Raw genomic sequence first — 23,955 nt, forward strand, 5'->3', positions numbered from 1 at the left:
CACCACAAGGCCCATGAAATCAATATATTTGACATTTATGTGTTTGGTAGCAATAAGCCTTAGTTTTATAAGCAAAAAATAAACTTTTAAAAATACATTTGCATTTTTAAATCACACTATAAAACAAATTCAAATAAGGTTTTTAATATCAAACGGATATAGCTATATGATAAATAATGCAATTTAACATTAAATATTCAGATACCGAAACAAAAATCATTACTTGCCAGTGGAGAAACAAGAAGAGATTTATCAGGATTAAACAGCTGTACAAGTTATGGGCAATAATTAGTAACCTTGCAAATGAGGACCATAACTGACCATGACATACATGTTCATTGAGACAGATAATTATGCATAACATAAATGAAAGAATAAAGAAAACATTAACACATGATTAGGAACAGCTGGATTTTCACAAAATTACAGAATATGTGTGTTATGTCTGTATGTGTCTTTGCAGTGTGTTGCTCAGAGGACTGGCAAACGCTGTTTAGTTGGGTTGTACTTGTATAATCAGATGATAAACAAATGCGAACTTGAAATACTGCAGATGTGGTGAGAAATGAACTTTGGAAAAGCTTTAACAGTATTAGAGCTCATTAATTAATTTATGGGTATTGAATTTAGAGGAAGATAGTAAACTGGATTAAGAATTAGAAATTGAATGGATCTGTTCCAATTGATGGATTTTCTTTTCTTTTCAACACAATAGAAGCTGATTCAAGACACTGAAACCTGCGCTGCTCAATTACACCCAATTAGCTTACCAACTCTCCTATGTTTTTGGAGGGTGGGAGGAAACCAGAGCACCTGGGGAAAACACAAGCAGATCACAGAGAGAATGTACAAACACCTTACAGTAGAGAGCTGAACTGTGAGAAATAACAACAAATGCTATAGCTTCAAAGTGCCTCTTCATTTTCCAATTGAAAGGGAAGAAATTCCAATGCAATTTGTTTTCTTAAAGTATCCTTAAAAAACACCGAAAGGAGGATTAGGGACACGAGGATTGTTTAGTGGAGAAAACAGGCTGAGGAGGATGCAACGTCTATGGTGGATTCCCTATCACTGGCTCTACACAAAGCTCTGGAACACTTGAACAGCAAAGATGCATACATCAGCATATATATTACACCCACACACCCAAAGCTCTTCTCAACTATGGTTCAGCATTCAACACCATCATCCCTTCAAACTGACCTGGGACTCCACACCCCAATGTGCAATTGAATCTTGGATTTCCTCACCTCCAGACCACAATCAGTGAGGATTAGTTAGATGATCTCCTCCCTAATCTCCATCAGTACTGCAGCACCACAGGGCTGTGTTCTTAGCCCCCTGCTCTACACGCCATACATCTATGACTGTGTGGCTCAGTACAAGAAGAACTTAATCAACAAATTTGCTAATGACACTACAGTGGGGGGTTGTACAAAAATGGGTGATGAGTCAGCATGCAGGAGGGAGATTGAAAACTTGGCTGAATAGTGCACCAAAAACAATCTCTCACTCAATGTCATCAAAACCAAGGAGATGATTGTTGACTTCAAAAAGGGAAAATCAAATGTGTACGATCCAGTGATCAGTGGGGGGATCAGAGGTGGAGAGAATGAGCAAATTTAAGTCTTGTGATTCATTATCTTGGAGGATTTTTCTGAACCCAACACACTTCATGACATTGTGAAGAAACCACATCAGTGCCTCTACTTTCTCAGGAGTTTGCGGAGGTTTGGTACGACATCGGAAATCTTGACAAATTTTGACAGATGAGGTGGAAAATGTGCTGAGTGGCTGCTTCATGGTCTGGTATGGGGACATCAATACCCAAAGACAAAACCCTGCAAAAAGTTGTGGACACAAACCAGGACATCACAAGCAAAACTCTCTCCGCCATTGAGAATATCTGCAGAGAACGCTGCTGTAGGAGAGCAGCTGCAATCATCAAGGATTGACATCACCCAGCACATGCTCTGTTCTCATTGCTGCCATCAGGAACGAGGTATAGGTGCCACAAGACTCACACCACCAGGTTCAGGAACAGCTTCCTCAACAACAAACTCAATCAGGTACTCACTTAAGTACCTTTACTAATTTATTAAATCTTACTGCTGTTCCTACATTGTTGCTGGATACACACCCTAGAAGTCCCTCTCAACTCGCACTGTGAAAGTATTTTGAGTGATGAAGTAGTTCAAGATGATGGCTCACCACCATTATTTCGAAGGCAATTAGGAGATATCTAGTTGTTGCGACTATGTTGGAAGCGGGTCTTAGCTTCGGAGTCTGCTCTGTAAGTCTCTGAGTAAAATGAGTGAAGAGTCTCAGCCATATTTTTATGTGAGAAACATGTTCAATGGGTCCAAGAACCAATGAGTCTGGTCATAGATTAGTTGTAACTAATGTCTTTATTTGCCTGTGAGGGGAATTCACCATAGGGAATCACACTCACTCACATGCCCCTTTTCCACTGGCATCCCAGTTAATTGGCTCTGCAGTGTCCTGGGCTAGGAACCCCTTTGTACTGTTTCCACTGGGCCACCCTTAACTGGGACACTAATTGCTTTTCCACTGAATACAACTCATCCCTGGGGATATTAATAGGGGTAGAGGTGATAAATCCCCAGCATGAAATGACATCATTTGATGCTGGCGTTCAGACAATGTTCCTTTTTCACTGGACCCTGTCCCAGCAAATTCCCAGTTACTGTAATTCATGGGACAGGATACCAGTTGAAAAGGGACTACAGAGTACATACAACAGTCTCATAGGATGCCACTAAACAAGTAATAACTATAAATTGTGCTAAAAATAAAGTAGAGGAATATGCAACAACAACAGTACATACCACCCTTTGACCTGGTGCAGGTGCAGTACTAAAATTAGTTGAGAAGTTAAAGCACAGTACAATGATGCACCACAAAGGCTGTTACTGGCACATACCTTGGCATCAATTCTCCAGCCTTGGCTCTGATTCATAACTTGGAGTTGAGCTTGGGCTTGTCCATTGGGGGAAGGAGACCCAGCAGCCCCAAATGTTGGGCTTTATATCCTCCTGCTGGACAGTGGGGCAGGGGTGATTAACAAAGCCAGTGGCTCTTTGGAAAAGACCATTTACAAGGTGTGGTCAGCATGGGTAGTCTTGACCTTGAATAACAGATCTGGTGGCTTCTGACCAGGTTCCTGCCAGAGAAATCAAATGACCCTCCACGCTACACGTACAAGGGGTCTTTACTCACTATGGCAATCAGCCATCCTCTTGGACACGTTCTCAGCAAGAGGCTGTTCTTTAACTGCACAATTTGTCTTAATCATAAGGGGGAGAAAATGATGGATTTTCTTTTCTTTTCAACACAGTAGAAATCTGCACTGCTCAATTACACACAATTAGCTTACCAACCCTCCTATGTTTTTGGAGGGTGGGAGGAAACCAGAGCACCTGGAGAAAACACGAGCAGATCACAGAGCGAATGTACAAACACCTTACAGGCAGACAGCCGAACTGTGAGAAATAACAACAAATGCTATAGCTTCAAAGTACCCCAATTTTCCAAATGAAAGGGAAGAAATTCCAATGTAATTTGCTTTCTTTAAAAGTATCCTTAAAACACACAGAAAGGAGGATTAGGGACATGAGGATTGTTTACGTTCCTAGTGGAGAACAACAGGCTGAGGAGGATGCAACAAACTAACAGATTTAGTTTTTGGATTCAGCCAACTATTTTAGAAAAGGAATAAACTGTACAAATCTGAGCATGTAAAGCTGTCAACTTTTCTCATGCTTGAGCCACAGAAAGAGTAACATGACAAAGAGTAAAAATTACCAAGTCAAGCAAAAGTATCAGTATAATAAAGGGATAAGTGATTAGCAAAACAATCAAATAGAACATAGAACACAGAACAGGCACTTCAGCCCTTCATGTTGTGCCAACCCACGTATTCCTTAAAAAAAGTACTAAACCCTCCCTACCCCGTAACCCCCTATTTTTCTTTCATCCATGTGCCTAAGATTCTCTTAAATGCCCCTAATGTTTCAGCCACCACCACCATGCCAGGCCCCCACAACTCTCTGCATATAAAAAAAAACCTACCCCTGACGTTTCCCCTAAACTTCCCTCCCTTCACTTTGTACTCGCGACCTCTGGTGTTTGCTGTTCCAGCCCTGGCAAACAGGCGCTGGCTGCCCACCCTATCTATGCCTCTCAATATCTTGTACACCAGTGGTTTTCAAACTGCTCCCCCCAACTCACATCCCACCTTAAGCAATCCCTACGTGTTCTGCGTTATAGTAAGGGATTGCTTAAGGTGGGATGTGGGTGGGAAGAAAAAGTTCAAAAACCACTGTTTCAATCGTACCTCATTGACTTGTTATGTGCTCGGTTTCATAACTCCAAAGGAAATGGGTCAATGACAATTTTTCTCAGGCCAAATATTTCAGAAACAATTGAGTCTGGAGCAGTGATTCTCAACCTTTCTTTCCCACTCACATCCCACCTTAAGCAATCCCTTATGAATCACAGAGCACCAATGGCATAGGGAATACTTAAAGTGGTATGTGAGTGGGAAGGACCACTGAATTATGGTATAGGGATAGTTTAAGGTGGAATGTGAGTTTAAGGGGGCAGTTTGTAAACCACTGTTGCAGATCTCTCATCCTTCCAAGCACCAAAGAGAAATGAGAGTTCAAAACCTTTAAAAAATAGAATCTGAAACTCCATGGGCAGAAAATAAACCAAGTATATGTAACGAATGATCTAAATTCAGACATTAAACCAAATGAATTTCCAGACAGGACGACGGAGCGCAATGGGAAACGGCTGCACAAGGGCCCAACAGTTGTGGGCCGCCGGCTGCAGCAGGGACAATGGGGACATTATCAACGAAGCAGGCATTAGGGGATGACAAGCCAGCGCAGATCCGGATGGCTCACGCGGACCTGAAAGGAATACACGGGCGGACCCGAAAGTGTGAAGGCGCAGTCACAGGGAGAGGCGCTGCGGGTTCCTTTCAGGTCCGCTCATGCTCCACGCAGCGCTTGTTCCTCGGACGAGAACCACCCCACCACCTCCCGTCAGGCTGAGGCGAACCCCACCCCAGCGGCTCCCCCCCCCCCGGACCCCCAGGGGCTCCCTCCCCCCGGACCCCCAGGGGCTCCCTCCCCCCGGACCCCCAGGGGCTCCCTCCCCCCGGACCCCCAGGGGCTCCCTCCCCCCGGACCCCCAGCGGCTCCCTCCCCCCGGACCCCCAGCGGCTCCCTCCCCCCGGACCCCCAGCGGCTCCCTCCCCCCGGACCCCCAGCGGCTCCCTCCCCCCGGACCCCCAGCGGCTCCCTCCCCCCGGACCCCCAGCGGCTCCCTCCCCCCGGACCCCCAGCGGCTCCCTCCCCCCGGACCCCCAGCGGCTCCCTCCCCCCGGACCCCCAGCGGCTCCCTCCCCCCGGACCCCCAGCGGCTCCCTCCCCCCCGACCCCCAGCGGCTCCCTCCCCCCCGACCCCCAGCGGCTCCCTCCCCCCGGACCCCCAGCGGCTCCCTCCCCCCGGACCCCCAGCGGCTCCCTCCCCCCGGACCCCCAGCGGCTCCCTCCCCCCGGACCCCCAGCGGCTCCCTCCCCCCGGACCCCCAGCGGCTCCCTCCCCCCGGACCCCCAGCGGCTCCCTCCCCCCGGACCCCCAGCGGCTCCCTCCCCCCGGACCCCCAGCGGCTCCCTCCCCCCGGACCCCCAGCGGCTCCCTCCCCCCGGACCCCCAGCGGCTCCCTCCCCCCGGACCCCCAGCGGCTCCCTCCCCCCGGACCCCCAGCGGCTCCCTCCCCCCGGACCCCCAGCGGCTCCCTCCCCCCGGACCCCCAGCGGCTCCCTCCCCCCGGACCCCCAGCGGCTCCCTCCCCCCGGACCCCCAGCGGCTCCCTCCCCCCGGACCCCCAGCGGCTCCCTCCCCCCGGACCCCCAGCGGCTCCCTCCCCCCGGACCCCCAGCGGCTCCCTCCCCCCGGACCCCCAGCGGCTCCCTCCCCCCGGACCCCCAGCGGCTCCCTCCCCCCGGACCCCCAGCGGCTCCCTCCCCCCGGACCCCCAGCGGCTCCCTCCCCCCGGACCCCCAGCGGCTCCCTCCCCCCGGACCCCCAGCGGCTCCCTCCCCCCGGACCCCCAGCGGCTCCCTCCCCCCGGACCCCCAGCGGCTCCCTCCCCCCGGACCCCCAGCGGCTCCCTCCCCCCGGACCCCCAGCGGCTCCCTCCCCCCGGACCCCCAGCGGCTCCCTCCCCCCGGACCCCCAGCGGCTCCCTCCCCCCGGACCCCCAGCGGCTCCCTCCCCCCGGACCCCCAGCGGCTCCCTCCCCCCGGACCCCCAGCGGCTCCCTCCCCCCGGACCCCCAGCGGCTCCCTCCCCCCGGACCCCCAGCGGCTCCCTCCCCCCGGACCCCCAGCGGCTCCCTCCCCCCGGACCCCCAGCGGCTCCCTCCCCCCGGACCCCCAGCGGCTCCCTCCCCCCGGACCCCCAGGGGCTCCCTCCCCCCGGACCCCCAGGGGCTCCCTCCCCCCGGACCCCCAGGGGCTCCCTCCCCCCGGACCCCCAGGGGCTCCCTCCCCCCGGACCCCCCCGGACCCCCAGCGGCCCCCCCCCGGACTCCCAGCGGCCCCCCCAGACCCCCAGCGGCCCCCCCAGACCCCCAGCGGCCCCCCCCGGACCCCCAGCGGCCCCCCCGGACTCCCAGCGGCCCCCCCCCAGACCCCCAGCGGCCCCCCCCCAGACCCCCAGACCCCCAGCGGCCCCCCCCGACCCCCAGCGGCCCCCCCCGACCCCCAGCGGCCCCCCCCAGACCCCCAGCGGACCGACACTTCCCAACAGCCGAGTTTTAAACCAACTTTAACCCAGCAGCTGAGTCGAGGACCCTTCCAGCTGCCTAATTACACCCAACGAACCTGCCAACTCGACAATCCCTGCTAGACGACGCCGTTTCTTAAATCCCAATCTGAGGTGACACCCGGTGGGGGGGGGGGGGGGGGCAGATGTAGCACAAGCGGACCTGAAAGGGAAATGGCAGCGTCACGCCCCTGCGGACCGGAAAGAGCGAAGGCCGAGCGGACCGTGTAGGGCGAGCCGTGCGGCAAGGAGGGTCGGGGCGCAGGGCAAACCTAACCCAGGGATGGGCTCCAGTCCTGGGCTGCGGGGGTGGGGTGTGGTCAGGGTCGGTGGGTAATGGACCGGTCCACGGGATTGCCGGGCCAGTGCACCGGGTGTGGTTAAGCCGGTACTGGGACCCGAGGGGAGGTGAAGTAGTGACAGGGCGTGTGCCTGGCGTAGAGGAACTCATGGGGGAACCCGCGACCGTAATGGACGGGCAGCGTCCAGCAAGGAGGACGGGTGTTTTAAACTGTAGGTCGTGGGTAAAGGTATTGAAGAAGCAATGCGCCGTTTAAAATGGGGCAGAACAGGTCGACATGGGCTGGAGGGGAGACGCCAAGGTCATGGTGAATCAGCCTGAAAGGGAGATGGCAGACTGCAGAAGGGGAGCGAGGGGATTGGGCGAAGGGCCCTATAGGCAGACCGTGGAGGGTCAGGGGGGCCATAGGCCCCATGGGCGGACCGCAGTGGGCGAGGGGGGGGGGGTTGTGTGGAGAGCCACATGGAGGGGCCTCGGAGACTGACCGTGGATTGTGAGACAGCTGGGGCAGGACTGCGGAGGGAGGCAAAGTGACTGGGGATTGGACCAAGGAGTGGGGTGAGGGTCCAGGTGGGGGAACCACAGAGGAAGGCAATGGGCCCGGGCGAACCACGGAGGAAGGCGAGGGGTCCAGGCGGACTGCGGAGTGGGGGCCGAGAGTTCGGGGAGCCGGACCACGGAGAGGGTGTGAAGGACCCGGGGGAGGGAAGGAGGGACTGCAATGAGAACCACCGAAGAATATGCCCCAGTTGCGAGCCACAGGGGGAAGAAGGGCACTCCTGGAGCGTGATCGGGGGCCCGGCAAGAAAAGGAGGTGAATGGTGCAAGCCAACGTGGACCTAAATGGAGGTATGTGCAGAGGGTGGAATTAATTTATTTGCCATATTTTGTAATGTTGGATGTGGCATAACATGGAAATTAATGGTGGGGTCAATGGAGGTAATGCTTCAATCAAGGCAGAGTTTGACCAGAGATTTGATTAGATACACTGGTAGGCAAGGTTTAGCAGGAGATGATCTAAACACAGGCATGTGGTTGGCATGGATGAGTTGGCCAGGCTCCATGCTTCAGTAAACTTTATGAACTCTAGATACACTCTTATCCAATTACCTGCAGTGATACTACCAGTCTTGTATTATGGTCTGATTTCCCTTTTTGCCTTTAAGATATTCTAAAAGTTTGCCTTTCTGAGCAGTTCTATCTTGTATCTCATTTTGTGTTTCTCAAACAAAATATTGATTGATCTTTTCCCTCCCAAGCACATTGCATTGCATTGGAGGAAAATGGCAGATATTGAATTGGCCTATTCATTTGTCTTGGCCTGTCTCTCCATGATTTGCATTGTTCCTTTCTTTCAAAATCATACTCTTTTGTTTATTTATTCAACATTTAAATGAAGTTTCTTTGCTTACAACTGCTGACGGTTTTGGTTTTTGGTAATCGGAGTTTCTGTTGGAGAGTCAATGTTGAAGTAGTCCTCAACAGCCAGACATACATGGTTGAAGATAACAGATAATGCTTGGGGGGGGGGGAACTCATCAGTATCTGCGTAGATATTTAATCTCAATGATCTTTGATTAAAATTGGAACAAGTTGCAACTGGCTTACTCAATAAGGAAATTTGTTAAAGTGAGCAATTGGGGAATCATTAACCTTTGACAGTCACCTTCAAATCAGAAGCCGAGTCTAGGCCTGATAATGGATTTGTGATAGCAGAATCGTACGTGCTTGAGAGATGACCTTTTGCCCTAATAATAGAACCACAAAATATGGCCAGTTAACCCAATGTAGTTACCCTAGCTCAGTGGATGAGGGCAGATTATTAACTTTACTACCCTGGTTTTGTCTGTAGTTCAGAAAAACAACAACAAAAAAAAATCTCCTCCAATATCCATCTAGCCTTCTTTTGGATAACACTATTGTTTCAAGTTTTATACAGGTATTTATATTGATTACTGATAATGAAATTTTACAGTAGTTGAAAGGGCACGTTAAGAGGTATTTTTGCAGGAAAGGATATTTGTCAGAATTTATTGCCATCAACACGTCATGAAATTTGTTCTTTTGCAGCAGTATGACTGTGCAAAATTTATATAAATCACTTTACAAAATAAATTTTAAAAATAGTGCAAGAAAAGGAAAAAGGGAAAGTAAGGCAGTTTCTGAGGTTCATTGTTCATTTAGGAATCTGATGGCAGAGGGAAGAAACTGTCCTTGTGCTGCTGAGGGCTCGTCTTGAGGCTCCTGTTCTTTTTTTTCCTGATGGTAGCAGAGTGAAGAGGACATGGCTTGGGTGGTGGGGGCCCTTGAGGATGGAGACTGCTTTCTAAGCCACCGCCTCGTGTAGCTGTCCTCGATGGAGTGGAGACTGGTGCTCATGATGTTGTAGGCCGAGTTAACAACCCTCTGGAGTTTTTTTATTGTCCTGAGCATTGTCACTTCCGTACCAGATAGTGATGCAACCAGTCAGAATGCTCTCCACGGTACACCTGAAGAAATTTTGGAGAGTCATTCTGAACCACTGGCAAGCTTTCTTAGTGATTGCATCGACTTGGAGGCTCAAGGACAGATCTTCAGAGATCTTGACACCCAGGAAGTCTAAGTTCTTGATCCTCTCCACTGCTGACCCTGCGATAAAGACTGATTCCTATTCTCCTCATTTCCTCCTGAAGTCCACAAACCTTGGTTTTGCTAACATTGAGTGCAAGGTTGTTGTGACACTCTCATCTGACTGATCTATCTCCCTCCTGTATGCTTCCTCATTGCCAATGTGCTGTTGTGTGCGAGGCAATGAATCAGGCCCAAAGAATCCTGTGCCACTTAGCTGGATCCTTTATCAGGGAAGCACGCATCAACATTCCGTGGATGAGGCTTATATCTACAGCAGGCCTCGTGCAATCAACACATTTGTGCTCAATGCTGTTCAGCATTGAAATCATAAAACCTGCAGATACTTCAAATTTGAAATAAAAACGAAGAGCTTAAAACAGTGGTTCTCAACCTTTTTCTTTCCTCTCACCACTTTAAGTATTCCGTAGGCCATCAGTGCTCTCAGGGATTGCTTAAGGTGGAAAGAAAAAGGTTGAGAACCACTGGTTTAAAATATTCATCGGATGAGGGTGCATTCATGGAAGGGAAAGTAAAATTAACATGATGAGCCTTCAGCTAGAAATAGTAATTCTCTTCTTCCTTCCACAGATGCAGCCTGACCTGTTGAGTCATTGGAATATTTTCTGTTCTATTCCACATGCTTGTTACTGTTTTGGTCATTGAGTTCCATTTTCTCCTTGCTGTTGACCTATTTTTGACTTAATGGCACGCACTTCAATCTTGTTAACAAGGCAGTACATTGTCAAGTGAGCAACCAAATACCTTGCATGTATATGTATGTACCTGAGTTCTTTCATCTGCCTGGTTTTGACATTGTGGAGGAAGACATTTGATCTGAAGATTAAAGGTGGTTAAGTATGAGAGGTAGGGAGTCAAGCACATGAAAACAGAAAGGGTTAATTTAGGGTTGGGAGTATTTGGGGAGTGGAGAGGTGATTAGGGGATCCGAGGTTGACTAGTACATTGACAGAAAATGATCTCTGAGAACTGGGCAATTTCTGGACTTGCCAGCCTTTTAACTCTCCTCTTAGATGATCAGTACGAGTTAGGATTTGGGCAGGTGGGAGAATTGATTAGTGGGAGGATCGGAGGGAATCAATATGATTGTGGGGCATGAAACGATCATGGAAACCATTGACACTGGGAGAGAATTGGTGGTAGTAGGAGGGTGCTGGGTTTCATCAGTCAGAGAAGCAGTCAATGATAAAGAGGATGGATATCTGGAATTGATGGCTGGCGTCAGAGGCAGCTTCCCAGTATTAGCAATGGTGAGGAGGGGGGAGGAGCAAACACAGTATCACGTTGATGAGAATGACTGAGGACTGGTGCCCTCTCCTATTTATATGGCCAAGACCTCCCACTTTTTGTTTTCTTTTCTTCGCTCCAGATTCAGAATTGTTCTTGGCCTGAGTAAAGTCTCTGCATTGGCTTCATTAAAAGTCTCCTAAGATTTTGAAAGTCAGCTGAAAGCTGCTGGTACAGCTTCTAAGTAGCTTGACAAGTCTCAAGTCCCAGTTTGAAATGAAAGCTGCAGTGACTGTCTCTCCTGCAGTGCAGTGTTGGCTCTCTCAAGTGCTCTCTGAACCTACTACTTGTTTCCCTTGCTTCTATTCAACCAACTAACATATTGTTTGATTTGTTGGCTTAAATGCAAGGGAACTTGAATGTGCAATGACAACTTCCATAAACTGGCCATGCAGGTAGCTTGCAGGATGGTTCGCAGCCTTTGTGACTGTTTTCAGACATTCTACCTGCTCGGTAGAAGCTATTTGAAAATGGACAAAAAGAAAACAAAGGAGATGTTCATTTAATTACAGGCTCTCTGGATAAGTAGTGACAGGAGCATTCTACTTGTGGCTAATGAGGGACGTTATCCTCAGCATTTTCTCTGGAATCTGTCATATTTTGGGGGTGCACTTCAAATGAAAACTACTGCTTAAATGTGGGGTTTTCAAACTCCACAGAATAACAGGCTTCAGCTCCTCGTGTACCCTATGATTTGATTAGATTGAAGTTTATATTTATTGTTGGAGTAACACACATGACATCACATGCAACTCTAGATCTTTCTTCCTGCAGGCCAGGCAGAATTTCTACTCCTTGGAAGTGCATTAAAAAATGTACTCAAGCAAAAGGTCCATATAGAAAAGAGATAAATGTAAACAAAGAAGGAAGTGCCAACAAACTGTGCAATACAGGAAATAAATATTCAAAAATAAATAATGTGTAAAGTAAGGGTCCTTAAATGAGTTTTCATTTGAGTTTGTTGTTGGGGACTCTGATGGTGGAGGGTGGCAGCTGTTCCTGAACCTGGTGGTATGAGTCCTGTGGCACCTATTACCTCTTTCCTGATGGCAGCAGCGAGAATAAAGCATCTGCTGGGGTGGTGCGGATCCTTGATGATTTCTGCTGCATTCTTGTAGATGTTCTCTATGGTGGGGAGTGTTCTGCCTGTGATGTCCTGGGCTGTGTCCACTACCTTTTGCAGGGCTTTCCACTCCAAGATATTGTTGCCCCCATCCCAGGCCATGATGTACCCAGTCAGCACACTTTCCACTGCACATCTGTTGAGGTTTGCCAAGGTTTTTAATGTCATACCAAATCACCACAAAACTCTTGAGAAAGTAGAGGGGCTGATATGCATTCTTCACAATGTTGGGTCCAGGAAAGGTCATCAGAGATAGTGATTTCCAGGAATTTAAATTTGCTCACCCTCTTCACCTCTTATCTCTAATAATCACTGGATCATACACCTCTGGTTTTCCCTTCCTAAAGTCCACAATTAGCTGCTTGGTTTTGGTGGCAATAGTGCGGGAATGTTGTTAGTGCACCATGCAGCCAAATCTTTAATCTGACCCATCCCCTCCTTTTATACAACTCACCACTGTGGTATCATGAGCAAATTTGTAGAAGGTGTCATTGTTGTATCAAACCACACAGTTGCAGATATAAAGCGAGTAGAACAGGGGGCTACAAAATGCAACTCTGTGGTGCTCCAGTACGGATGGTGGTTGTCGAGGAGATGTTCTTATTAATCCTCATTGATTCTGGTCTGAAGCTGGGGAAATCCAGGATCCAATTACGCAGTAGGTCACTTATGAGGGGATAATGGCGTTGAATGCCGAACTGTAATTGATAAAGAGCCTCCTGATGTTTGCTTTTTTGCTGTCCATGTGTTCCAGGGCTTTGTGTAGAGCCAGTGAGATGGCATCTGCCATAGAGAATTGATGTGGTAGGCAAATTAGGATGGATCTGCATTGCTGGAGCTTCAACATCAGCCCCTCAAAACACTTCATCACTGTGGATGTGAGTGCAACTTGTCGAAAGTCATTTAGGCACATTACCTTCCTCTTCTTGGGCATAGCTATGATTGATGCCTGTTTAAAACAGGCGGCACCATGCCCTGTTGGAGTGGGATGTTGAAGATATCTGTGAATACATTGGTAACTTGGTCAGCACAAGTTTTCAGTACTTGGCCTGGTACTCCATCAAGACCAGATAGTTTCCTTGGATTCACTCTCCTAAAGGCAGCCAGCACTTTATCCTTGAATGCTGACAATAGATCATCAGGGGACATAGGGGTGCACAGAGGCCTTTTCTTGTTTATTGGGTGGAGAAAGCATGGAAGTCATCTGAGAGAGAAGGTTTGGTGCCTCCTTCTGCACTGGATTTGAATTTGTGGCAGGATATATGGCAATTTGGCCCTGCCACTGTTGTCAGATTTCCTTTGTTTTTTTTCAATTCGTGTCTGGAATTTCCATTTTGCCTGGGAGATAAAAGGCTTTTTGTAGGTTGTACCTGCTCCTCATGTAGTGTTGATCTCCAGACTTAAATGCCTGTGATCTGGCTCTCAGCTGCTTCTGGATTTCATTGTTCATCTGGATCTTCTGTTTAGGAAAAACACTGAGGAATTTGGTTCAAATGATTAAACAGTGGCTAATTTGGACCTTTTCTTCATTTACCTATCTTTCATCACATTAATGCAAATTATTTAGAACGGGATGACAAAATGGCACTTAACAGTGTGGAAGAACAGAGGGCTCTTGGGCTCCGAATCCATACATCTCTCAAGGTGACACACAAGCTGATAGGATAGTTAAGAAGGACTACGGGATGCTGAGTTTCATTAATAGGGGGATTGAGTTCAATAGTTGAGGTCATGTTGCAACTCTACAAATCTCTGGTGAGACCACACTTGTGTTCAGTTCTGGTCACCTCATTATAGGAAGGATGTGGAAGGTATGGAAAGGGCGCAGAGGAGATTTACCAGGATGTTGCCTGGATTGGAAAACAAGTCTTATGAGGCAAGGTTAGCAGAGCTGGGACTCTTTGGAGTGAAGAAAGATGAGAGGTAACTTTTAATAGCAGCAAAAAGATTTTGAGAGGTATAGCCAGTGCCTTTATCCCAGGGCAGGAATAGCAAACACCAGAGGACATTTGAATAAAGTGAAGGGAGGAAGGTTTAGGGGAGACAACAGGAGTAAGTTTTTTTTAAAACACAGAGTTGTGGGTGCCTGGAATGCATTGCCAGGGACGGTGGTGGAGTCTGAAATAGTCGAGGCATTTAAGAGACTCTTAGACAGGCACATGGATGAAAGAACAATTGAGGGTTATGAGGTAGGGAGGGTTTAGTTTTATTTTTAGTAGGAATATATAGATCAGCACAACTTTGAGGGCCAAAGGGCCTGTACTGTGCTGTAATGTTCTATGTTGCAAAAGAAATTTAAAAAAATATTATTTTAAAAGAAAGTTAAAGCCTGGTGTACACATACTATTATCTGCTTTAAACACAAATTGCAATTCTGGTAACTTTATGTCCCCAAAGAATGACCACATATCTATTTCCAAATGGCAACTGCAGACGAATTGCTCTAAACTAGCGATTCTGATATTCTTGACCTATGCCCTTTCCATCACGTGCATAAATAAATAGCAGTGTCTTAGCCTACTTTCACTGGAATGTGTCTTTGTTTACGTGGGAGAGAAACACTATCCACGGTGATAAACTTCATCTGTTAATGGAATGGTAACTACTGAAATATGAGTGTGTCATCTTTAAGCCAGCTATAATTTTTGCAACAGCTATTGATGCTGAGTAATTCACATTAACCTGGCACCTCCTGTTTATTTAACAGTTCCTTGTGGAATCTTAATGACCAAGTCTAAATCATCCGTTAGTCTTTATTACACAAAACTCATTCTTGCAATGCAAAGCTGTGAATACTAATTTTCTGTTGTTAAGCTATTTTCCACTTATGTAAAAGATTTTTTTAAAAATCTGTCACTCAACAGAAAGTTATGGCTTAAATATTTGATTGGATAATGTTTTGCTTTGTTTGATTGAAAATTTGGATTGTGCACTTTGTGTTGTGTATCAATGTGAATTCTGCTCGCCTGTGTTGATTCCATCAGATATGGGTGCCCCTGTGTTTTGCCTTTACAAATTGGGCAGTGTGTGAATCCTGGCAGGAAAGTCAAGTCAGAAATGCAGGAAAATCTCCCAATCATAATATGTCCTCCCATACCCACAGTATTGAAAAAGATTCTCAATCCTTTGCAGAAGTTGGAGCAGACCTTGTTGTGTTTGACTGGACTGAAGAATTGCTCTGGAATTTTTACTTTGGTTAGGGTTGAAGGCTGAGTTGAAACTTTCCTTTCTGTTCACCTGAAACCCTTGCTGGGGTTCTGGTGTTAACAAAAGCCAAGAGATGGGAGTCTAAGACCAGAGGGCACAGCCTCAGAATCAAAGTACATTCCTTTAGGACACAGATGATGAGAAATTACTTCAACCACGGGACGGTTAATCTGTGGAGGTTGTTGCCACAAATGGCTGAGGAGGTCAAATCATTAGGGATATTTAAAGTCAAGGTTGATGGGTGACTTCTAATTATGGAGTCTTGGTTGCAGTTATGTAAGTAGGGAAATGTCTTGGCATATGTGCCCTGGCACATTCCAGAGTAGGTGCTAAGGGAAGGGATGCAGTGCTGCTACTCCGGCACTTCACCGGGGTCACTTCGGGGCCATTCCGGCACTTCACATGGCCACTCAGGATGGTAGCAGTGCCCCCCTGCTATTCTTGACATACCTGTATCTTCCACGACCTGTCATCCTACTTCATAGTCCTATAGTTTGCTGTCAATTATATAACACCAATGCAACATGGCAGCCACCAAGGTTGGGTCTCGTGAGACCTCCTTGTTGCTGTTTTTGGGGAGCTCCATCACTTAAAAAATTAACACTGCAGCCCTGGCTAAGGGGCGCACTGAGGCTTGGTGCATCCAAGGCAGGGGAACTGTGGGGAAGGACCACAATCTAGAGTCCTCCTATTACTGGGCATTGAGGGGCTGAGACCAAGGAGAGGGGGGGAGAAATGATGAGGTGCCACAGGGGTGGTAATGGCATATTTAGAAAATATTATAATAATATACATTGAAGGGAAGATATATATATGATAGACACTATGGGTGTGAAAAGACTTTGAATAGTTTTCTTTATAGTAAGTAATTTATTGTGAATAAAGTCTATTCTTGGGGGAAAAAAATCTGCCAATATAAGAATTTTGTTACATTTTGTGATCACCTTTTATTTTTGTAAAATCAGAACGGTAGAAGACGTGTCTGATTATTCTCATTTTAGGTCAAACTCCTTGCCCAGGAATCTCACAAAATCTGCTCCACTTCTCCCACGACCTGCATCGAATATTCCAAATCCACTTTCACCAGACCTTGATGCTATTGAAGCACAGCATCTCTACTCTTTGACTCGTATCTTCCTGCAATAAACAAAATACTTTACTGAACCTCCTTGTAGAAGGACACACAGGATCATATGAGCTCCAACATCCTCAAGATGCTGGAGAAAAGAATACAGACTACTGGAAGAAATCAGTGCGTCTCCAGAATTTATTTTTTTTAAATACCAGATTCCAGCATCCACATTTTCCCCCATCACCTTCCAAACACGAACCTCTGAAAAATTACTGTTTCATTCTTAATACTAGAGTTGGATGACTTCCCATTCTCAGCGTCTATTCACTTGACCAGGCATCTTAATCACTTTGAATCATCTGTGCATCCTTCTGCTACCTGAATCTTTACCTCCCAAGGACACTGCCAGGCCGGCTGAGTTCCTCCAACATATCTGTGTTTTAACTAGACATGCAGGTTCATTGATGGGCGTGCAGAAGAGAAGAGCATTGTAACAGGAAAACCTGCCTTGACACTCATGTTGAGAGCATTACAATATTCGTGGCATTTTAGGCAGTCCATGGTGACAATGCTGGCAGCAGCAAAAATTTGAGAGTAGATTGTAGAGGGTCATGTGGCCTCTCTGTCTGGAACTAAGAGGGAATGCGGATCGTGGAGGGTCACGTGACCTCTTCACCTGGAATCTAGTCGGAAGTCGCATCACTTGCCAAATCCAGGTTGGAATCTGCCCACCCATTAGTGCACACCTGACCATTGGCCCCTTTAAATCATTCACTGATGACCATTGGCCCCTTTAAATCACTTTGATTACCAGGGCCTGAATCACCAGCTTACTGTACTTTAAATGCCCACCATGTGTAGGTGACTGGTCTCTTTGCACCTTGGTCTTGACTATGAAAGCTGATCTATGCCAGGTTTGTGAACTGTGAACATTGTTGGAGGAAATTTTGGTAAGGTTTGTACGACACTTAGAATGAGACTGTACTATTGTGTGGGAACACTTAGCATTGAGCCACACCCCATTGGTACAGGGATTTTGGGAATGTGTGTTGAAGTTTCTGTTTTGTAAGAGTGTGTTAGTAAGTGTATATTGCAGCACGGTGTAATAGAGAATGAGAGAGAGAGAGAGTAGGCAGCCACTGATGTCAGAGATCGCTGTATCTGATGTGAATGCCAAAGTAGTTTTAGTATCTTGTTGTTTTGCCTTCCCCGTTACAATTTCCCTGTGTGTACAATAAAGATTATTCGTGTTTTGTCAGCTTGTGTTTGGACTCGCTTTTCTGTGAAGCCACTCAACCTGACTTAAATCTCACATAGCAACATCACACCTAGAGTGTTCACTAAGTTGTTGTATCATCCACCACCTGCAGAGAAAAAAATCATCAACCTTTTATTCTCTTTTCTCCACTATAATCTCCATTATTTCATCTTCAATCCCTGCATCTGACTGAAAATCTCGTGGCAGACAACCTCTGACTATCCCACAAGAAAACATCCCTCCTTTGAGCTGCTTCATACTGACAGCTCTTCTCAAACACACCAGTGACAGTTAACTGGAACGTTAAGGAGTGGGCCACCTCTCCTGGTTAGCACCCTTCCAGGTAGTCAGCCAACATTGCTCTCTATGCTCGAGTGCTATTAGGTTTAATGTGTTTTAATTATTTAATATCGCTTGTCATAATTTGCAGAGATTACTTAAGATGTGAGATTGTCTGATCTCGAAAGCTAAGCAGATCAGGCCCGGTCAGTACTCGGAGGGGAGACCGCCTCGGAACACCAAGTGTTTAAGGTTCTGTGAGGGACGCTGCACAAAGTGGCGACTCTCTGTCTGCCTTACAGTAGACCAAAGTCGAATGTCATGTATGTTACATTCTAAATGTAGTATTATGTGCAAAAATGGAACCTTTACCTTTAGATGTTGAAACATATTAAAAAATCAACAGGCCTGATCTTCCAGACCTTGCAAGCTCAGTGTTGCAGGAACCTTTAGGTTCACAGCTATCTTGCCCGTTTAGAAGATCCATTAAAGTTTGGATTATGAAAAACTCCATTCACTCTTCCTATTTTTGGACTTGGTGCCGACAGCTATATTGCTCCACGTGGGAGCTGAAACTAATATTGTATTACATAGTAGAAAATGTCAGGTAGACGGCAGCTCAACTACTGAATACTTTCAGAGCCAGTATAATTTGTGCTCACACTCTCACCAGGAATTTTAGATGACATTTCATCACAGCATTTTGTGACTGCGTAGGATGCCTCCGAACTGACAAGTGCCAGGTTCTTTGTTAGATGTTGTCCAGGAAAAGACCTGGCAAGGATTTAAGCTCAAGAACTGCTTCTACTTGAGGCTATGTTGGCAAATAGACATGTTCACAAAGGACTATCTTTTCTTTGTGATATGATACACTTTATATAAATGGACTAAAATCTCTCTGACAATCCTTCTGGTGCAATAAATGGCAAATGACTTCTCAGATGGGGCACAGTAATATCACTAACAAAAGGTAGAATAAAATACCGCTGTTTTGAACTCGGAAGACAAAACACACAGCTACTTGAAGGATGGCATAAATTATATGAATTCCTAAAGGGCTGTTTCATTAGCTTGCACTGTGTGAAGGGTCCATAAGTTCCTTTTAAAGTGGATTGAGTTTCAAATTCATTCTCCATAAATAAAGAGCAACATAGGTGTTAAGAATCCGTTAATAGACTATTAACCAACTGCTGATCTTTGTTGATGAAAGCTGTTACGGACTTAATTGAAAATTTGCTGGGTCATCTTTAAAATTGTCAAAAACAAATGGCAAAAACAGCATGGGGCTGAAATGCGGCAACTCTTAGTGAAATTCACACATACCGAGACTGGAAAATTGGTTGGAACGTTCTAAAATTGATACTTTCTCCAAACTTTGCTCCTTGCCAATATATTTTCTGGGAGTTTGGTTCTATTCAAAATATCACCAACGACTAAATTTGACAGATAAAAATGACAGCAGTTATATCCTAGTACATCAAACACTTTAGAACATGAATCCTAATTAAATTGATGATTATTTTGAGTGATTCTGAACTTTGTTCTTATTTCACTTTTACAATTATTCTTCTAAGTGAGGTTTGGGATTGTCTGGGATGCAACGAAATGTGGGTCATGATGGAGGAAGACATTTGCTGCCAGATTGTTCACAAAACAGACTTTTAGGGTCCTTCCAAGGAAATTATTGCTGACAATCTTAAAATAACGAATTGCCAAGCTTCGCAAGTATTTTCTAATGCTGAGGGACAACTTGCAGCGTAATGTGCACCAATGAGTTCCCCAAATTAACATCTCAGTTTAAGAATAGAATAAAGAGTAAACTGTGGGCTCATCAGCCAAAGTGGTTAATCTACTGTAGTCCATAAATAAGGGTACTCAAAAGAACATGCGTTAATTAAGGACAGCCAATACAGATTTGTAAAAAGTAAGTTGTGCTTGATAAATTTAATAGAATTCTTCAAGGAAGAAATGATAATGAAAATTCAGTGGATATTAGGTATGTGGATTTTCAAAAGGTATTTGATAAGGCACGGCTTAGGAAGCTTGTTTATATTACGGTGCACAGTATTAAAAAGAATATGGCAACATGGATAAGAAATTGCCTGGAACGGGGGAAAAAATAGAAAGTAGTGTTTAATGGATTTAAAAAAAAACTAGAGGGACAGAACAAATGATGCTCCTGGCAATGCATATTAGGACCACTGGTCTTATTTATACAAACTTACATGAACTTGGTTATGGAAAGGGGGAGAGAGCAATGTCAAAATTTGCAGACTCTGTAATAGTGAACTAGGAAAATAATGGAACACATAGAGAATAGATTTGGTCAATCAGTGTCCGATGCAAGTTAATGGGAAAATGTGAAAGGACATGCTTTGGTTAAACAAAATGTTCATGGAATTTAAATATTAAAACTTTAAAGTGTGTAGTGGAGACCCTCATATTTACTGATCAATAATGTAGTTGCGTTTGTCCTCTCACAGTGGGGTGAAATCCCTGTCATTTCACTGTAACTTCATTGAACACTGGAAACCAGAAGGAAAGGGTGGAACATAAATGAAGGGGCGAGGAAGGAAATTGCAGAGGACAAACTCCTGTTTATGAAAAGTAAGTCTGCACTCAGTAGTGGCCTGTCATTTAAAAATATTCTGTTTCTCTATTCTCCTTCCAAATATTTCTCTATGTTAAATTCTATTTATTTAAATTTTCTACATTCCTCTGGAGACTTTTACACTCTTTTCAATCTCCCATGCCACCTGGTTTGTTTTGCAAGCAACTTCAGATAAGCTTTATAGGGCCTCTTCAACCGATTAGTTGAGGGAGATTGTTTTAGTTATTGCTAAACGATCATATTGGAATTGCTGGTGTTCGATCATTGAAACTGCAGTGTGTCCTGGCACGTACTGCCGATTGCAGAAGTTCAAGGCTGTCTGACAGATTCAGAATACAAAACCCTGTCACATTAATTTGGCGCGTGCAAGTTCAGGAGTAAAGCTCAGACTTACCAGGGCACATAGCAAAATATTCTGACATCTCAGATTGGATCCCAGACCTTGCTGTCCACAACTGGGATTTTAAGTAAAAGATTTATGACCATGTTTTAAAAAAAATATATTTTTGTGCTTTGGGATGTTTTCAGTTACATCTTTTGCAATGATTTACTTCACTTTTAAATTGTTTATGAATTTTCAAAACCTCTGAACATCGCTTTTGCAGCAATTTCCGTCCCTCTTTCGTTGCTGTCAGGGAGTTTCAGAATGAGGGTGCCTCACTGCATTACCTGATGAGACCCATCATTTCACTGTAATGTAATCAAACACTGGAAACCAGAAGGAAGTGTGGGACATAAATGAAGGGGCTAGGAAGGAATTGCAGAAAACAAACACCAATTTACAAAAAGTAAGTCTGCACTCAGTAGTGGCTTGTCGTTTAAAAATATTCTGTTTCTCTATCCTTCTCCCAAATATTCCTCTGCATTAAATTCCATTCCATTGTGAGAAATAGGGCACCAGAACTGGGCCCTCCATAATGTTTGGGACAAAGACATTTTTTCCTTTATTTGCCCCTGTGCTTTTAAATTTGTAATTAAACAATTCACATGTGATTAAAGTGCACATTCCAGATTTTTTTAAAGGGTATTTATGTTCGTTTTGGTTTGACAGTATAGAAATTACAGCTCTTTTTATACATAGTCCCCTCATTTCAGGGCACCATAATATTTGGGACATTGTAGTCACGTTTAGTACTTTGTTGCCTATCCCTTGGATGCAATGACTGGTTGAAGTCTGTGATTCATAGACATGGCCAGGTACTGAGTGACTTCTCTGCCAGGCCTTTGCTGCAGCCACCTTCAGCTCCTGCTTGTTTCAGGGGCTTGTCCTTTAAGTTTTTTCTTCAGCACATTGGAAGGCATGCTCAATTAGGTGACTACCTTGGCCATGCAAGGATTTTCCAGTTTTTAGCTTTGAAAAACTCCTTTGTTGCTTGAGCAGTATGTTTGGGATCATTGTCTTGTGTCATCCAATGAGTTTGGAGGCATTCACTCAAACTTGAGGATGAGATGTTTCTATACACTTCAGAATTAAATTTGCTGCTGCCATCAGCAGTTTTACATCATCAATGAAGATAAGCGCACCAGTACCTGTGACAGCCATACATGGCCAGACCATAATACCCCCACAACTATGTTTCACAGATGAGATGAGATGCTTTGGAATTTGGACAGTTTATTTATGCTTCCACATTTGCACTCTGATACAGGATAATCTTGGACTCAACTGTCCATAAGATATTTTTCCAGAATTCTGCAGGCACTTCTTGGCAAACTGTAATCTGGCCATCCTATTTCTGTGGCTAACTAGTGTTTGCATCTTGCAGTGTAGCCTCTGTATTCATGCTCATGAAGTTTTCTGTGAAGATTAACATAGTACGATGGCATAATGAATTAAGAGCTTGTCAGTGACACATCTACACCTGCCTCCTGAAGAGTGTTTCTGATCCGTCAGACAGGCATTCGGGGTTTTTCTTCTTCATTATGATGGGAATTCCCCTGTTATCAACAGTGAAGGCCTTCCCTTTGTGATAACTGAGCTCACCAGAATGCTCTTTCTTTTAATGATGTTCCAAACAGTTGATTTTAGTAATCCTAAGGTTTGGATGATTTACTATTTTATTCTTGTTTTTCAGCCTGATAATGGCTTCTTTGTCTTTCTGGTCCTCGTGTTGAAAAATGCCAACTTCAGACTCCAAGGGTGATCAAAAGTTTAGAAACAAGATGAGCTCTCTTATTACCTGCACCAATGAAGCAATTAAACAAACACCTGTGAAGCCAAACGTCCCAAATATTATGGCGTCCAGAAATGAGGGGAACTATGTATAAAAGTGCTACATGGTCAAACCAAAATGTCTACAAATCTCCTTGGATAAAAACCTGGAATAATTATGATGCAATTTACATGGAATGTGCATTTTGATTCTTCTTCTTTCTTCTTCTTCTTTGGCTTGGCTTCGCGGACGAAGATTTATGGAGGGGGTAAATGTCCACGTCAGCTGCAGGCTCAATTTAAAGCTGTTGAGCACAGAGGGGCAAATAAAGGAAAAAGGAGTCTATGTCCCAAGGATTATGGCAGGCTGTGAAGCTGGAGGAAGTGTCGGCTGCAACAGGTCAGGAAGATCTGGCCTGTTGATCCAAAATAGAAATCGCTGAAGACCCAGTCATGCCAGTTGGAAAATTACCATTAAAATAACATGGTCTTTTCATTGAGAGAGGAACACATTAGTGAGGAGCTACAAATGTCATGCCCGTTTTCTGCAGTGTATTGGAATTCTGCCTATGGCTTCAATTCTGCATACTATGCATGCAACAGTCCTTTAGTTGTACCACATACTTTGTTTTAGTAGTCTCAGAGATGATAGTTTACTGCTTTTCAATAAACTACAGTAAAATCCCTTGTATCTGGCACCTATTGGGATTGGTAGACACCAGAAAAGTGTACTTTCCAATTGAGACTTACTCTTACAGGACCTAATTAATACACTTTCATTAAGAATAAACTGTGGATAAATTTCAAATTGCTTTTGTACGTTTACCATTATCTGTAGCACGAAAATGTGTAGCTAGTACTTGGAAAGATAATGTGGAGATTAACATAGTATGATGACATAATGAATTAAGAACTTGTATTCCGTAGGAAAAAAATTACATGTAAATTGCATCATAATTATTCCTTCTTTGTTAATATGTGGTCTTCTTTGGAATATATGAATTTGAAATCACTTTGGAATATTCTATATATTTTGTTTTGTTTTTGTATTTGGCTCCCCTTAAGGGAGCTGGCTAAAGGGTTGGGAGGGTGGGGAGGGTTTTTTTGTTTAATGTATCTAAAAATTTCTTGCTGTTATTTGATTGTATTTTGTTTTTTAAAAAATCTTTTAAATAA

At 45.1% G+C, this 23,955-nt stretch overlaps 1 long non-coding RNA gene across 2 annotated transcripts; it reads left to right on the forward strand.

The window, feature by feature from the left end:
• The first annotated feature begins 7,889 nt into the window (after window positions 1-7,889).
• Window positions 7,890-23,754, forward strand: LOC138746865 (uncharacterized). Of its 2 annotated transcripts, XR_011347162.1 has the most exons (4): window positions 7,890-8,011; window positions 20,500-20,623; window positions 21,233-21,415; window positions 22,703-23,754. It is a non-coding gene; the product is annotated as an uncharacterized lncRNA (long non-coding RNA). The 2 variants fall into 2 exon arrangements; XR_011347161.1 differs by lacking the exon at window positions 21,233-21,415.
• Window positions 23,755-23,955: the final 201 nt, after the last annotated feature.

Source organism: Narcine bancroftii, chromosome 12, assembly GCF_036971445.1.
Source record: "Narcine bancroftii isolate sNarBan1 chromosome 12, sNarBan1.hap1, whole genome shotgun sequence".
Taxonomy (NCBI): Eukaryota; Metazoa; Chordata; class Chondrichthyes; order Torpediniformes; family Narcinidae; genus Narcine; species Narcine bancroftii.